This window comes from Castor canadensis, chromosome 11 (genome assembly GCF_047511655.1).
Source record: "Castor canadensis chromosome 11, mCasCan1.hap1v2, whole genome shotgun sequence".
NCBI classification, from domain to species: Eukaryota; Metazoa; Chordata; class Mammalia; order Rodentia; family Castoridae; genus Castor; species Castor canadensis.
The window spans coordinates 26295532-26313106 of NC_133396.1; the positions used below are offsets into that span (position 1 = coordinate 26295532).

Sequence of the window (17575 nt, forward strand, 5' to 3'; positions counted from 1 at the left end):
ATTTATATGATCTAGAGACTGAAATTTTGTTACCTTCCTGAAATGCTCTATCCTGATCATTCAAATGGCTCCTAAACATTCAGGTTTCAAATTTAAATATTAATCTCAGAGAAGACCAACTAGTAGTCTTCTAGTCACAGCTGTATCACCTTGCTTTAACTCTGCACAATGCTCAATATTAATTTAGCAAATAAGCTTACTTAAAGGATACATTAAAGTACATCTATGAAAAGGCTGCCTGAATAGCATGGTTAACACCAGACACAATCTTACCACTGGCCCCTTTCTTTAGGGCATACATGCTCCATTCCTACTGGAAATGATCTTGCTAGCCCTAAAACTCTGCCTGAGCATATAAGAGTAGCCTTCTATTCCTTAACCCTTTACCAGCTACTCTCCTAAAGGGCAACATTTTTATATCTTCTTAGATCTCTGAAGCACCAGAGATATTTCCTCACTTATAGTCCCAGCACCACTTGCTTTTCTAGATTCTTGTTCTCCACAGATCTTTCTTCTATCTCTTTTGTTGGATTCTCCACTGTTGCTTCATATGGTTTAATCCTCAAAATTTGCTCAATCTGCATTCTCTTTATGGCAACTATATCCATCTCAACAGCATTAAATTTCTACCCTTTGCTAGGCCAACAGTGGCTCAACGCCTATAATCCTAGTTACTTGAAAGGCTGTGATCGGAGGACTGTGGTTCCAGGCCAACCTAGGCAAACAGTTTGTGAAACCCCACCTCCAAAATAACCAGAGCAAAATGGACTAGAAGTGTGGCTCGAGTGGTAGAGTGACTACTTTGCAAGCACAAAACCTGAGTTCATACCTAATTCCCACCAAAAAAAAAAAAGTTTCTGACCTTATACAAACATTTCCTAAATCTAAACCTTTCCTCCCTCATAAGCCCCAGACCATTTTTCAAATAACTGCTATAAATCCCAGTGGGTATCCAAGTAGTCAAAAGGTGAAAAGTTGCAGATATGTAGGATGAATAAGTCTAGAGATCTAACAATGGAGACTATGTACAACTAACATTGTACTGTATACTGGAAATTTTCTGACAATAGATTTTAGGTGTTTTTACCACATATGCACATTAACAGAGGTAACTATGTCAAATGGACATGTTAACTGGTTTGACTACAGTAATTATTTCAACACATATACACATATACAAATGTTACATATCTTAAATATGTATAATTTTAAAAGTTAATGAATTTTCTAACAGTTTTTAATCACTATAACCAAAGCTAAAAGACAAATTGGGGGGAAAAGCTCACAAGGGAATAATTGATAAGTAAGTTGTTCCTACAAAATCCATGAAAAAGGTCAACTGTCCTATAAAAACCACTGCCCTAGAATAACTTTGCATTTGGGCACAAGACGACATAGGAATTTTTAATGTGACATTGTTAGTAACAGTGAAAAACTAGAAATAAGTTAAAAATCCATTAGCAGGAAAAAGATAACTAAAGTGGGTTATTTCTATATGATGGAAAACTGTATTTCAGGATTTAAAATTAATGAGCTATAATATCATGGACATCAAATGAAAACAGCAAGTTTTGGAATGACATATGTAGTATATTATTTATGTGAATTTAAGAAGATGTAAGGATTACTATGCATGCAGTAGAAGCAAAAAAACCTGATAAGCTATAGTATGGGCTTTATGATCAGAGGGGGAGGGAAAGAATGATACTGGAAAAATATAAGGCACTTCAACTTTGAATATTTGTTTTAAAATTAGAATGATATTTGGTATTACTAAGATAATACTAGATAAGGTGATTGGGAAATTTAAAAAACTATATACATCACAAATTAAGCCAGGCTGAGGAATTAAAACAGAATCTGAGAACGGCAGGCCTCCCTCACAACCCCCATCATATTCGTTTCTTCCTTTCCAGATATTAAGTACAATGCGAACTCCTTGAATAGGTAGGGAGACAGAATAAAAGGGCATGTCTGATAAATGGTTTCTTAGGTCAGAAAAGAAAGTCCTAAATGCTACACCCATTGTCCCTGTGTCTTAGGTGGTAGCAGGCCTACCTGAGGTCCCTCTTCTCCCTGTTTTTGGGTAACAGACCCACTCTAATCCCATCTCTGTGATTAGAAACTTAGCAAAATGATTAAGAGTTGCTAGATGCCATGTTTAGGTAAGGTTCCCCAAGCTCAGAAGGCATAAATATACCTGGACAAGGACTGCCATTTTGAACTTCTTTGCTCCCATTCCTTGTGTGTCAAGCGGGAAGTGTTTCTCTTTCCCTTTTCTATTTTTCCCCACTTTATCCTGTTTTGCTAAATAAATTCTTACTAAACTTCTACTTGTGAGCTTCATTTTTTGGTGTTATGGGATTTGAACACAGGGTGAGCTGTACACCCACAACCCTTTTTTGCTTTAGTTATTTTCCAGATAGGTTCTCTCACTTTTTGCCTAGGGCAATCATCAAGCCACAATCCTCCTACTATGACCTTCCACATAGCTGGGATAACAGTTGTGAACCACTGCACTCAGCTTTTTTTTTTTGAGATGGTGTCTCATATATTTTTACCCAGGCTAGCTCAAACTGCAATCCTCCTGATCTCTTGTCTCCCAAGTAGCTGGAATTACAGGCATGAGCCACTGCATCCGGTTGTGAGATTCCTTTTTTTTTTTTTTTTTTTGTGAAGCCCCCTTAAAATGCTTTTTGTTGTAGATTTCAATCCCTGTGATTTGCATGGAAATTGGGAAGGTGAGTCAAGGATTTCTCCCTCCTTCTCTCATGGAGGAATCTTCATTGCTCCTTTCCCTTGTCTGATGACAACATAGTATCTGTTAGCTAGAGATGTCAGATGACTGAGTATGTACTACTTGTCCTACTGTTTTCTTTTTTAATATTGTAGTCAAAATATTAGGATGTGTTCCTGAACACCTGGGTTTGTTTTCAGCTATGAACAGATAATATATATCTAATAACTGATAATATTGCCCTCTTTGGCTACATGGAAGTTCTGAGAAAAGTCTGTAACTCATCTCTTAAAACTATAGGCTTACAGGCCTATTTCATATGCTATATTTTACATATGGTCTTATATTTGCTCCATTATCAGCTTTATTAAATTTCACTACTCCCTTTGCTGTAATTCTCTGATTTTTTTTTTTTTTTTTTTTTTGGTGTGGTGCTGGGGAACCAAACCCAGGGACTTACACATGCCACTTACATGTGGCACTCTACCACATAGCCAGTCTGCCTCAAATCCTTGATAGAAAAGTTATAAATGAGTATCAACAATAACAAAATCACTCAGTAGTAATTCAACTCACAAACATTAGGTGACTACTTAAGTAATAAGCATGGATTAATAAGATATAGTTGCACCATTACAGAATAAAACTATGGATAAATGGAATTAAATGTTGTTCCCATTGGTCATAAACATTGTCCCATAAGTTTTTACAATTAAAGCATCCCATGTAATCACAGATGAAGTTAGTCTATTTACATGGTGTACCATCTCACTTAAGCTAGTAAACTAAAAGCAGTGTATTTGGGATTCATTGGTTCATGGAACTCATATTCCAATATAACATTAAGAAAAGAGATGTAATAACCTCCATGGTCAGCTTGCATTTAATAAAAGACACATTCTCATAGAACTGTTTATTTGTCCTATAATAAGTAAATATACCTTAGGCAATTTTACAAATCCCAGTCACCATTACTGGCTAGAATGAAATTTCAAAATTCCTACTTTTGGATGAGGTTACAAGGAAGATGTGAATTTTACATGTTAGTTAAGAACATAAAATTTGGCTCTGGAGGTATGTGTTGCAGGCTCTGCTCTATACTGAGTACTAATCTGAGCTTATTTTGAAGTTTAAAAAGAAACCTGCCAGGCACTGGTGGCTCACACCTATAATCCTAGCTACTCAGGAGGCAGAGATCAGGAGAATCGCAGTTAGAACCCAGCCTGGGCAAATAGTTCACGAACCCCTATCTCGAAAAACCCTATCACAAAAAATAGGTCTGGTGGAGTGACTCAAGGTGAAGGCCCTGACTTTAAGCCCCAATACCGCAAAAAAAAAAAAAAAAAAAAAAAACCACAAAAAACAAAACGCAAACCTTCAAATTTATCTATTAGCAATTTATGAATTCTCTAAGCCTAAGAAAAGGATAAAATAAAACCAGAATATTTTAATGCCTTACCTGTTGCTACTGAATCTTGGTCCATTATTATTACCAGGACCAAAAAAAACCTTTGGTTTTGACCATTTTTCTCCATCTTCTTCCTTTTGACTTATTTTGTAGCCAAGTCCCTCTCCCCCCCTTTTTTTTTTTAACACTATTGTCCAATTTTTTAAAATATCCAACCCAGCAGTTATCAGAACTGGATATTCAGTCTCAGTCTCTTGAGGAGTTCTAACCACACAACCTGCTGGGAGGGAAATTGACTGGGATAGCAGAAGTCTAATTAATTTCACTCACAGCAGGAACCATGGGCAAAGTGTTCATCAGCAAAGTAGTCTGGTGCTACATGAACTCTAACACTTCATGCCAACTGCTGCAGATGCCCAGCAGAAAAACAATTTCAAAAAGGAAGAGCTCTATTTGAGGGTCATAGTTTGGAAAAATTTGCAGGAGACAACTAGAGCCAAATATATTGTACTATCTTCAAACAAGTTAAGACAAGACTATCCAAGTTCTCCAATGAGAAATTTATTTTCCAAAGCTTTCCAAACTTTCTAGTTTGCTGACTTAACTCTGAGATTGAACACACCTGTTTTATGTATCACCATTTGCATTCCTGCTCATGCTATTAAATCTTGACCTGTGAGGAAAGACCTCTTCTGAGTCACATCAAAAAATGTACTTCAAAATAACTGCCAACTATAATATTGCTTAAATTTCAATAAATATGGAATTAATTATTTGCTAACAACTAACAGTGATCACTAATGGAGTGCTTCATTCAGGCATTATGACATTATGAAGCTGTTAACCATTTTTGATAAGAGATTTTAAAAAATCAAGATATGATTTCTAACTAGCAGGTTGAACTTTGGAGGGCAGACAGAAATAATAAAGAAAATGTATTAATTCTGTCATGATGAATAAATAATACTGAACTAAATCTACACAGTTTACATTGTAACTGAATCCACACTTTTTTTTTTTTTTGGTACTGGGGCTTGAACTCAGGGCCTACATCTTGGACTACTGCACCTGCCCTTTTTTTGTGAAGGGTTTTTTCAAGATAGGGTCTCGTGAACTATTTGCCCAGGCTGGATTCTAACCATGATCCTCCTGATCTCTGCCTCCTGAGTAGCTAGGATTACAGGTGTTAGCCACCAGTGCCTGGTTGCTTTCTTTTACACTTATAAACACTTCTGCTGCCTCCAGTAGATTTTAAATAGAATTCATGTCTGTTCTTTTTATCTATCCCCTTGGCCTGGAGTCAAAGATATTCACTCAGTAAAACTACTTTGATGACTAAAATGCTTAATCTAGTTTCATTCAACTTTCTTCACTTTTCTGATTCTTCCTGGTGTTTTTTTTCACATATCACTAAAACAGTCTGTTGGACAATGCTGGGCATATAAGTTTTGTAATGTTATGAGAATCATTAATTTGTTCTTTCAGGTAAATTATATACATAATTCCCAAACCTCGAGCCTGGCACTTCAAATCCTAGCTCTGGTAAAAGTGAGTTTTTAACCAAGTAGTAAGTATATCTTTAAAATGAAATTACAACCTTGTAGAATGAAAAGCACAAATCAGTAATTAATTTGGGCTAAACACTTGCCTTTCAAGACAGATATAGACTTCCTTGTACGATAAGGGAAAAGGCTCCAATAGTTTATTCTATAAACTATAGTATACAGAATTCGACTAGAACATTCGTGAAAAGTATAACATAGAGAGCTTGTGCAATTTTTCTATTTATTTATTCATTCATTCATTCATTCATTCATTTGGTGGGACTGGGGTTTGAATTCAGGGCTTCCACTTGCATAGCAGGCACTGGGCCTGCTTAAGCCACACCTCAAGTCCATTTTGCACTGGGGTCTTGCAAACAATTTGCCCAGGCTGACCTTGAACTGCCATCCTCCTGATCTAGTCCTTCCAAGGACATTATCAGTGAGTTAAGTATTGTATCCATCAGTTTTAGAATAATAGGAATAAGACTGTGACAGTATTAGACTGAACTATGAAACTGTATGCCAAAAACAGGTATCAGCAATTTCATGTGGGCACAATATACACAAGCCAGGAACACAGTTTTTTGCAAGAGAATGGTTTGTTAGTATGGTACTAGGGTTTCAACTCAAGGCCTCTCACTTGCTAGGCAGGGGCTCTACTACTTAAGCCATACTCCCAGCCATACTCTGTGCTTTAGTTATTTTCAATCAGGGTCTCCCATTTATGCCTGGTTAGGCCTCGACCATGATACTCCTAATTTATGCTTCCCATTTAGCTGGGATCACAGGCACATGCCACTATGCTTAGTCTTTCTTGGTTGAGATGGGGTCTCACTAACTTTTTGCCCAGGCTGGCTCAAACCATGATCCTCCTCTCCTAATCTCCACCTCCCAAGTAGTTGGGATTATAAGCATGACCCACTGTGTTTGGTGTTAAGGACTTTTAAAAGCCTATCTTTTGCTTTTGGTTTAGAGCCTTGTATGGTTTCCAAGTAAAGAAAAATCCAAATGTTGCATCTATTTTAAACCTGAGAGACACTAGCATTTTCTAAAACAGAAGATGCCAAAAAGATTGATTTTAAAAAAATAACTGTAAAAGACTTGGGTATATTTTTGAGAAACTAATGTGACCTAAAAGGAGCTTTCTGTTTCTTCTGTTATAATGTACTCAATCATATAGAGCCCAGGAGGTACTAATTTCTTTCTCATTACTCCAAGGACAGTTATTACAGGTCATATTGACTGCCTTTGTTGCAAAGGTTTAAATGATTTTTGAATATTTGTTATGAGTAAATTTTTTGTCAACCTAATCTAATAAAATATTAAATGTACAGGGTTTTTTGTTTTTCAGTTTTTAAATTTAGAAACACTTCTTAAAATTAAACTAAGGGCAATGAGGAGAGATCTCAATCAGCAAAGTGAAGACTGGGGTTTCTGTTAACGTCTTTTTATCAGATTCATGCTTTGTAAAATTTTGCAAGTTAAATATTACTCCCTTATTGTTTTCATTTTTTAAGATTCTTTTTTTTTCTTTTATTATTCATATGTGCATACAAGGCTTGGTTCATTTCTCCCCCCTGCCCCCATTTAAGATTCTTAAAACATCTTTAGAAAGATTTAGCAATGTTAAGTAAATTTTGAGATTAAGAAGATAAAAGCAGTTGGGCACACTGCTGCTTTTATAGTGTGGTTCATGCCTATAATCCTAGCTACTCAGGAGGCAGAGATCAGGAGGATCATGGTTTGAAGCCAGCACAGGCAAAGAGTTTGAGAGACCCTATCTTGAAAAAAACCCATCACAAAAAAGAGCTGGTAGAGCGGCTCAAGGTGTAGGCAAGTTCAAACCCTAGTACTGCAAAAAAAGAAGGAAGAAGAAGAAGAAAGCCAACAGCTTAACAGAAAAATGGAGGGAAAAAAACCAACCAAATGTTTTACTGAAATGGAAATGCCAATGGTTCTTAAATGTATAAAAAGATTCCCAACTCTCATTCATACTAAGATAAATGCAAATTAAAGTACACATTGATTCACTCACTGAATTGGCAAAGATCAAAATATTTGATAACAGGGTAAGGAGAACATTTCTAGTTGGAGAACAAATTGTTACAATCTCTGTGAAGGGTAATGTCTATCAGAGTAAGAAATGCACATGCCCTCTGGTCTCTAATTCTACTCCTAGAAATTTATCCCTACTATCTTAAATGACAAATATAAAAAAGATTTTTCACTGTGGCCCTTTTTGTAAATATAAAAATGGCAGTAACCTAAAAGTTCAACAACAATGGATTCATTAAATAAGTTATGACACAGATATACAATGCAATAATAAGCACCTATGGAAAAGAATGAACTTTTAATAGAAAATATATATTTGTTTTAAAATATGTAGAACATTTCTGAAAAGCTACACAAGACCATAGGGACACTGCTTATTTCTATGGAAGAAAATCTGGAACCCTGTGAATATATTACCTAGTCAAATAAATTTAAAGACTTACAATTAATTTTTTTTATTCATATGTGCATACAATGTTTGGGTCATTTCTCCTCCCTTACCACCCACCCCGTCTCCTCCTTCTCCCCCCCATCCCCTTGATACCCGGCAGAAACTATTTTGCCCTTACCTCTAATTTTGTTGAAGAGAGAGTATAAGCAATAATAGAAAGGAACAAGGGTTTTTGCTAATTGAGATAAGGATAGCTATACAGGGAGTTGACTCACATTGATTTCCTGTGCATGTGTGTTACCTTCTAGGTTAATTCTTCTTGATCTAACCTTTTCTCTAGTTCCTGGTTCCCTTCTCCTATTGGCCTCAGTTGCTTTTAAGGTATCTGCTTCAGTTTCTCTGTGTTGAGGGCAAAAAATGCTATTTAGTTTTTTAGGTGTCTTACCTATCCTCATATCTCTCTTGTGTGCACTCGCTTTTATCTTGTGATCAAAGTCCAATCCCCTTGTTGTGTTTGCCCTTGATCTAATGTCCGCATATGAGGGACAACATACGATTTCTGGTCTTTTGGGCCAGGCTAACCTCACTCAGAATGATGTTCTCCAATTCCATCCATTTACCAGCGAATGGTAACATTTCGTTCTTCTTCATGGCTGCATAAAATTCCATTGTGTATAGATACCACATTTTCTTAATCCATTCGTCAGTGCTGGGGCATCTTGGCTGTTTCCATAACTTGGCTACTGTGAATAGTGCCACAATAAACATGGGTGTGCAGGTGCCTCTAGAGTAACCTGTGTCATAGTCTTTTGGGTATATCCCCAAGAGTTGTATTGCTGGATCATATGGTAGATCAAAGTTTAGCTTTTTAAGTAGCCTCCAAATTTTTTTCCAGAGTGGTTGTACTAGTTTACATTCCCACCAACAGTGTAAGAGGGTTCCTTTTTCCCCCGCATCCTCGCCAACACCTGTTGTTGGTGGTGTTGCTAATGATGGCTATTCTAACAGGGGTGAGGTGGAATCTCAGTGTGGTTTTAATTTGCATTTCCTTTATTGCTAGAGATGGTGAGCATTTTTTCATGTGTTTTTTGGCCATTTGAATTTCTTCTTTTGAGAAAGTTCTGTTTAGTTCACATGCCCATTTCTTTATTGGTTCATTAGTTTTGGGAGAATTTAGTTTTTTAAGTTCCCTGTATATTCTGGTTATCAGTCCTTTGTCTGAAGTGTAGCTGGCAAATATTTTCTCCCACTCTGTGGGTGTTCTCTTCAGTTTAGGGACCATTTCTTTTGTTGAGCAGAAGCTTTTTAGTTTTATGAAGTCCCATTTATCTATGCTATCTCTTAGTTGCTGTGCTGCTGGGGTTCCATTGAGAAAGTTCTTACCTATATCTACTAATTCCAGAGTATTTCCTACTCTTTCCCGTATCAACTTTAGAGTTTGTGGTCTGATATTAAGATCATTGATCCATTTTGAGGTAATATTGGTATAGAGTGAAAAACTTACAATTAATTTTTTTTAAGTTTTAAAAAGGTTTATAAATCCATCTGAGAGACAAGACACAAATTCTTCAGTGGTTTCCATTGCTCTCTGAATAAAATCAAACTTCTTGTCCTGACCCCCATGGCCTTGGCATACCTCCCTGCCTCACCTAACACTTGCCCTTCTCAATTATTTTGCTTTAGTTCTTGGGCCGGGAAAGGTCCTTCTTCCCTCAGGTCTTTTCACAAGGCATTCCTTAATGCCCTGTAGGTCTCTTAGAAAATGTAATTTCCTTAGAGAGGTCTTCCCTGACCATCCAGTCTGAGGTAGCTCCCACTTCTAAGCCTGTTTCTCTCATTGTATTACCCTATCTTATTTTCCTCTCTATTGCCAGTATTTAAAATTATCTTCTCCATTGTCTTTCTCACTAGAAGTTACGCTCCATGGGAAAACAGCATCCAGCTTGTCCCTCCACTGGCATCGTAATAGACACTCAATAAATATTTGTTCCATGAAATAGTTGTTGAATAACTACACTCCTTTTATTTGGGATATATTTTTTCTTAGTGAGTTCTAGTTAATAAGTTAAACTTTGGGAACTGCTGAATAAATCCAGCTACAGGAATTCAGACATACTTTTATAACAATAAGACATTTAAAAAATAAAATTACCAGTTCATCTCACTTGTACTGTAAAGCACTTATTAAGTTTATTTCAAAACTATTTACATTCTTCTTTCATTTTTTTTATAATCCATAAAACTTGGGAGAAAAGGGAAACCTGCAGGCATATGGGGGAATTCCTGAATTCAACAAGACAATACTGAGAGAAGTACACTTCCTAGAAAAAGTCAATTCCAGCTACAGTTATCTCAAGTTAAATTCTATACAGTAAAATTCTGACCATATTGAGACAGAGTCTTAGTATTTGTTTATATTTGACCTCTAATTTTCATATCTGACATAGAACTTGAGTTCCTTAAAACTGACATACGGAGAAAAGATAATTTAAAATAAAATATATACATATGTAAACACATAGAGACAGACACGTCTTAAAAATATGTCTATGTATTTAGTTAAGTTTTTTCTAGACCAGGCTAAGATATAGAATATATTTCTGGCAGGCCAAATACTTCTAATTAAAGGCTGATGCCAGGCATGGTGGTGTATACCTGTAGTCCTACCTCCTCAAAAAAAAAAAAAAGTGTTGAATTGTTCATGTAACTATTGTACTACTGCATACAAGGAAAATACAGAACAAGTATGATATTATTAAGTATGCAAGTTAGTACCTTTAAGACTTTCCCAGTTTATAAATATTTCTTAGACAAAGATTCTGACAAAGTACCCCAATACAACAATATAATAAAAAGTGTGAAAATGATTCTGATATGATTGTGAGGATTAGATATACTTTTGAACCTAAAAAAGCTATTCTTCCTCCTTCCAATCTATGTTTTATAAGCTAGGTTTTTTTTTTTGTTGTTGTTGTTGTTTTGGAGATACTGGGGTTTGAACTCAGGGCCTACACTTTGAGCCACTCCACCATCCCTTTTTTGTGATGGGGTTTTTTCAGGATAGGGACTCGAAAAACTATTTGCCTACGCTAGCTATAAACCACAATCCTCCTGATCTCTGTCTCCTGAATAGCTAGGATTATGGGCCTGAGCCACCGGTGCCTGGCTGTAAGCTGGATGTAAGCCTGTCATTGAGACAAAGTCAAACTAAAGACAAGCAAGAAGATACATGAAAGCCTTTCAAGTCTACTGAATACAGTAGGGTATGGCAGAATGCTCCCAGTGACTCCCTAGCCTCACTGTGTGCTGTCAGTTTATAGTCTTAACTGCCCTTCTTACTGGTTATAAATAAATACAAACTGTCCTTGTCCCTAAGGAGATCTTAGCACCAGATCAAGGTTAAAATATGGAATAATTCTCTTCAGATGCAACCTTTCCAGTTAGCAAAATAATCAAAAACCAAAAAGAATTATTGCCAATTTAAGGGTGAGGAAATTATTCCCTTCCCCTAAAAACTATCCACTATGTAAGAGCTATTGATAAAGACATTAGTATAATTCTCTATCCTAAAAGTATGTCCCGTCTTTGAAAAGGTAAACTTTATGATGCTGGAAATCACATCTTAATAAAGCATGTCCAGGAAGAATGAATGTGTATCTGCTCCAAATGTACAACCTTGTCCTGGAAAGAGCAGATGCCACTCAACTGACTCCTCCATAGTTGTTAGAACAACTCTAAAACTCCATAGTTGTTAGAAAGACTTCTGGAGTTTGTATTTTTATCCCCCCTACTTTTTAATTTAGGCACAAATGACTACTGAGCAAAATCCATCCATATAACAACATAAGAGAAAAACATTTCTGTCTCCACTTGGATGAAAGATCCTTTAGAATAAACTACAGCTGCAACAAAAACAGGTTTCACAAGGTCTGCGTTAGTATCATCAGGTGATATCTATCTGCTGTTGTTAATTACAGAACCCTTACTGGGTTCTTACTGGGAAGAAAAACTTAAAAAAAAAAAAAAAAAGCAGAGTGCATCAGAATAAGCTTTTCCACATATCACTTTTCAAAATCCATCACTTGGGAGATATATAAATGGAACATAACTTCAAATCAAAAAACAAACCTGATTATGAGGGGGCTATCACACTTCAAAGTGGATTGTTTTTTAAACAGTTTTGCTTATTATTTTTTTGGGGGGAGGTGCTGGAGTTTGAACTCAGGGCCTCACATTTGCTACACAGGCATTCTACCACTTGAGCCACTTCATCAGCCTTATTTTTAAAATTTTTTTATTTTTAGTGGTATTGGGGTTTGAACTCAGGGCCCTGTGCTTGCTTGGCAGGTGCTCTGCCACTTAGAACCATGCTGCCAGCCCTCAAAAGTGGGTCTTGGTGCCAAAAGAAAACATCTTTAGAAATGAAGTTAGAAAGGTAAAATCAAACAATCAGCTAGGACTCCATTCTCACAAATCAGAACCATGTGTTGATCCCACTGAATGGTTTGGATGAAATTCTCTAGGTCACTAAAAGTGAACTTGGGAAAGATGAAGATTTTAACATGCCCCACATATCAAAGATTTATCCTCTAGGTGGACAGAATTTACTTATTCTAAACAAGAACTGAAAAAGAATCAAAAAAAAAGGAGGAAAAGGAGGAACAGGAGAGGAAAAAAAATCTATATGGCTAAAGAAGATTCTATACTGTATATTAATATTTTCAAAGCTGTTTTGAGATTTGAGAGTTTATAGTCTTTACTCTCTCCCGTCAAGCATGACTATGAAGAACCATATAAAAGTCTAAATAACTAATAGATGAAAGGGCTGGTTCTATTACTATTTAAGCATGTCCTGTCTGCAAGGAATTCAAAAACAGAAGAATCATTTCACAAAATAAAAGAGGTTGTATAACCCCACAGGGTTTTTTGGCCTTATAAAAGCCAAACTGAAAGATGGTTCTCATTGGCCATCTATATGTTAGTCAAACCACTTAAAAATATTCCTAGCTACCCAAGCCTTGTATGCACATATGAATAATAAAACAAAGCAAAACAAAACAAAAAAATATTCCTGGCTAACACAAATTGGCTATAGAAGGGGCCCAAAGAGTGAACTTTAAAGGAGAAATGCTGAATTAGTCCTGGGTTATACAATGTGCAGTAAACTTATTAACCTGGAAACTGAAAGGACCCATCTGCTCCAGAGAATTTAGCATACAAGGACAACCAATTAGGTTCAGTATTAACCGCTATTATCTAGCAGTAAAGAATTCAGTTATCCAGTGGGTGCTGGTAGCTCACGCCTATAATCTTAGCTACTCAGGAGGCAGAAATCAGGAGGATCATAGTTCAAAGCAGTCCAGGGGAAAAGTTCCATGAGCTCCTCTCTGAAAAACCCTTCACAAAAATAGGGCTGGTGGAGTGGCTCAAGGTGAAGGCCCTGAGTTCAAACACCAGAACCAAAAAACACCCAAAAAATCTGGTTTTCCTTGGACACAATTTTTAAAATGAAAGACATCTAGAACCTCCCTCCAACTCTGAAAAAAAGACCAAGGTATAGGTATGCCTTTCATCTTCTTTATTTTTCAACTGAAGCTATCTTCTACTGTCTACATGGACCAATGTCTTACCTAGAAATCAACTGCAGAAAACACGTTCCTTCTTCTTCTAAAGTTATTAAAAATAACCAAAATATATGCAATGTTAAGGTTCTAAGGAAGCAAAATGGAACAAAGGACAGGCAGAAAATTCTGTTTTAAGTGTTCATTCCAAAATTCACGACTCAAGGAAAAAGTAAATCACACAAGAAGGCAAAAGGGAAAAGTTGCACAGAATGTCTAAACAGGATTTCCTGGCTTCTGATGAACTTTGTCAGAATTTAAAAGATTAAAATACACAATAACACCTATTTTACCCAAAAAGACTCTGTAAAAACATACATAAGCATTTGAGGCAAAAACTCAAATTTTAAAAATTTTAAGATGGTAGCCAGTTTGGTAGGAAAATTTTTTTCTTTTAAGTTACCAATAAAAGATGAGCTCTCAGGTACAATACACAAAGACAATCTACTCATAATCAAACTCCTTTTATACGGTAAAATGTAGCCTATACATTGCTTTAAGGTGTCTCTCTCGCTCTTTTGGCAGTAGTGGGGTTTGAACTCAGGGCCTCATACTTGCTAGATAGGCGAGCTACCACTTGAGCCACTCCGCCGGCACAAGGTATCTCTTTTTATAAAGTGCAAATTCTCTGAGGATTTCTTGGAAGAAAAATAATATTACTCTAAGGTCTCTATATCTTGTACTATCAACCATTGATTACATATTTAAATCCAGCCAGGCATGGTAGCATATGCCTGTAATCCCAGCAACTGGAAGACTGAGGCAGGAAGATTGCAAGTTTGAGGCCAATCTGTATGTTTAAGTTCCAGGCCAGTCTGGGCTACACAGTTAGACTGTGTCTTGGAAAAAAAAATTAAATGCAACACAACTGTGCACCATTATTAGTTTACAGCCTTATCCTAGTATAAAGTAATCACTAGAAAAGATCTGAATAAAAACTTCTAGCTTATGGCAGGTAGGAATATTTAGAATAAAACCTCTTTTTTAAATTGAAGCTGCTCATTAAAAATGTTTAACACTGTCATATGCATTATTGGGAAAAAAAGTTACGTGCTTACCTTATATGATACCTACCATTTGCACTGAAATAAAATAGTACATTGCACTCATATTTGCATTTTTTAGTAGTAAATATTTCTATGTATCTCATTCTGCTTTTTCTGTCATGATTAAACAATGTTTAAAATACAATTACTAAAAACTCACCAAGTTGAGAGCGTAGGAAAACTCTTACTTTGTCTTGTCTAGCAGGAACTCTCTGTTGGAAATAGAGATGATGAGTCAGACTTAACCAGATTTTAAATCTCGTAAGTCTTTACTTGCTTATTCTTACAAGAGAAAAATCTTACAAAATGCAGGTGACACATCTGCAAAGAAACAACTGATAACAAAGATTTACTAGACAAAATTATCATTCTTATATCTCATCTTTATCTCAATGTTCTATTTTTAAGTACTCTTTCAAAAAGATATACTTAGAAATGAAAGTCAGGAAAATCCAAGTTAATTCTAGTGATCATGCCTACTAGTGCAGCAAAAATGAAATAAGTCACTTGTCCTATCTCAGCATTTACAAGAGAAGAACGATCATTTTTGCCAGCTCTCTAACAAAATGCTGAAAGAATTACTATGAAGTTGTAATGTAAAATACCCTTTCAAAAAAATTCAGTGGTAGCTGGGTGCCAGTGGCTCACGCCTGTAATCCTAGTTACTCAGGAGGCAGAGATCATGAGGATCGTGGTTCGAAGTCAGCCCAGGCAAATAGTTCACAAGACCCTGTCTCAAAAAAAAAAAACCCTTCACAAAAAAACAGGGCTGGTGGAGTGGCTCAAGGTGAAAACCCTGAGTTCAAGCCCAGTACCACAAAAAAAAAAAAAAAAAAAAGCACAGTGTGGTTAAATTATACCAAAGCAACACACACTTAAACAAAGCCATGTATCCTATGATTTTAAGAAATAGCTGCCACAATTAAGACGGGTGGGACAGCCCACAAAAGACTGGATTAATACTGATTACACAAGGGAGATACAGAAGTTTCTATTGAAGACTGGTGAGATACCTTAGTTAAGCTGTACCATATCCTACAAAGTGACTCAAAAGAAAAACAAGGATGATAGTGGTCTCAAAGCTTCTAAGAGCCTATGCTGGGCAGAAATTTCTGGCACCTTCTTCCTTTTTATGGGAAAATGAAGCATTGCACAAATTATTGGTAAGTAAATCTCTTGAAAATGTAAACATCAACTTTAGTACATTGATACAAATTTATCTGACTACAACAAACTTTGGTAAACCAAGTGTGCTGACTATCTGCAATGGAATGAGCCATCACCAAAAATTGTGCTAAATTCCTCATGATAAAAGGGGGCAGCCCTGATCAGATACCATAAAATAATGCCTACAAAAATCCCATGTAGTTCAGTTAAGAGTAGCAGCAATCAGGTCAAATTCACTCAACAAATATTTGCTGAGCACCAATTTGTAAGACAGTTTTTGAGACAAAGTAGTGAAAAAGACAATGTTCCTGGGCTGGTAGAGTGGCTCAAGAGGTAAGAGTGCCTGCCTAGCAAGTGTGAGTGAGACCTTGAGTTCAAACCCCAGTGTCGCCAAAAAAAAAAAAAAAAAAAAAGATAGAGAGAAAGTTCCTGACCCTCTGAGCATGGAAATACAAATGCCTTAAGACTTTACAATTATTCCTAGACAGAAGATGACCAACTCAACAAAAAAAAAATGCTCTTGAGTATTTGTGATATTTAAAACAGAAAGCAATACCTTTAGTCTTTTCCCATGTAGCGTCTTCTTAACTTAAGATTTTCTCAGTTAATTTGCCAGAATTAACATTTTCAGGCTTATTAAGTTTTCTGGCAAAATTTAAGAGCCTGACAATATTGGTAAGGGCTATGAAGAATAGGGACACTCTCACAGGTGGTAGGACAAATTGGTGCCACTACTCTGCAAACTATTATTTAAATTTTAAGAACTTTTAAATGGACATAAAACAATTAAGGGGCAGAGTATGATATTTAGTATGTATACGATATGCAAAGATCATACCAGGGTAACTGGCATATCTATCACCTCCAATATTTATCATTTTTTTGTGCTGGGTCCAAAACAGTTTATTAATAATAGTGAAGATTTAAAGATTCCACTCTCAAATATGTGGCCAAGAGAAACTCCTGTACATGCCTAAACATCACATGTAAACAGAACATTTGCTGCAGCTTCTTTAATAACACTTAACACCTAGAAACAACCCAAGTGTCCAACAACATAGAATGCATACAAAAATTATGTATATTCATATAATAGGATGTTAGATGGCAATGAAACTGAACTGTAGCTCTATATAACATAGATAAAAATCACAAGTATCTCGTTGAGTTATCAAAGACACTAAATATCATATTGCTCTATTATTCCAGTTATACAAAGTTCAAAAACAGGCAAAACTAAACTATATTGGTTTGGAATTAAACCTAAGTGGTAAAATAAAAAAGATAAGTCAATAATCATCACAATGTCAGAACAGAGGTTACCTCTAAGCAGTGGTATAGGATTTATCTAGACAGGACATACAGAAAGATTCATCTGGTGCTGGCAATGATACATTTCTGGGAGCCTAACATATGGTTATATAGGTGTTTGCTTTTATAATTAATCCTTAAACTATACAGTTATGCTTTGTGTATTTTTCTGTGTCATATTTTATAATAAAAATGTTCAGACACACATTATTAAAATAACCTAATAGAACAGTTATCTATTTAGCCTCCAATATCTAATGGTAAATACAAAGTCCTACACAGAATACAACTTTGA

At 36.0% G+C, this 17575-nt stretch overlaps 1 protein-coding gene across 1 annotated transcript in view; it reads right to left on the minus strand.

The window, feature by feature from the left end:
* Spop (speckle type BTB/POZ protein) overlaps positions 1–17575 on the minus strand; it is an 84663-nt gene that overhangs the window by 22621 nt on the left and 44467 nt on the right. The window contains exon 2 of the mRNA XM_020171367.2: positions 14963–15014. The gene's annotated coding sequence lies outside the window, so the exon portion shown is untranslated. The remainder of the gene's footprint in view (positions 1–14962; positions 15015–17575) is intronic.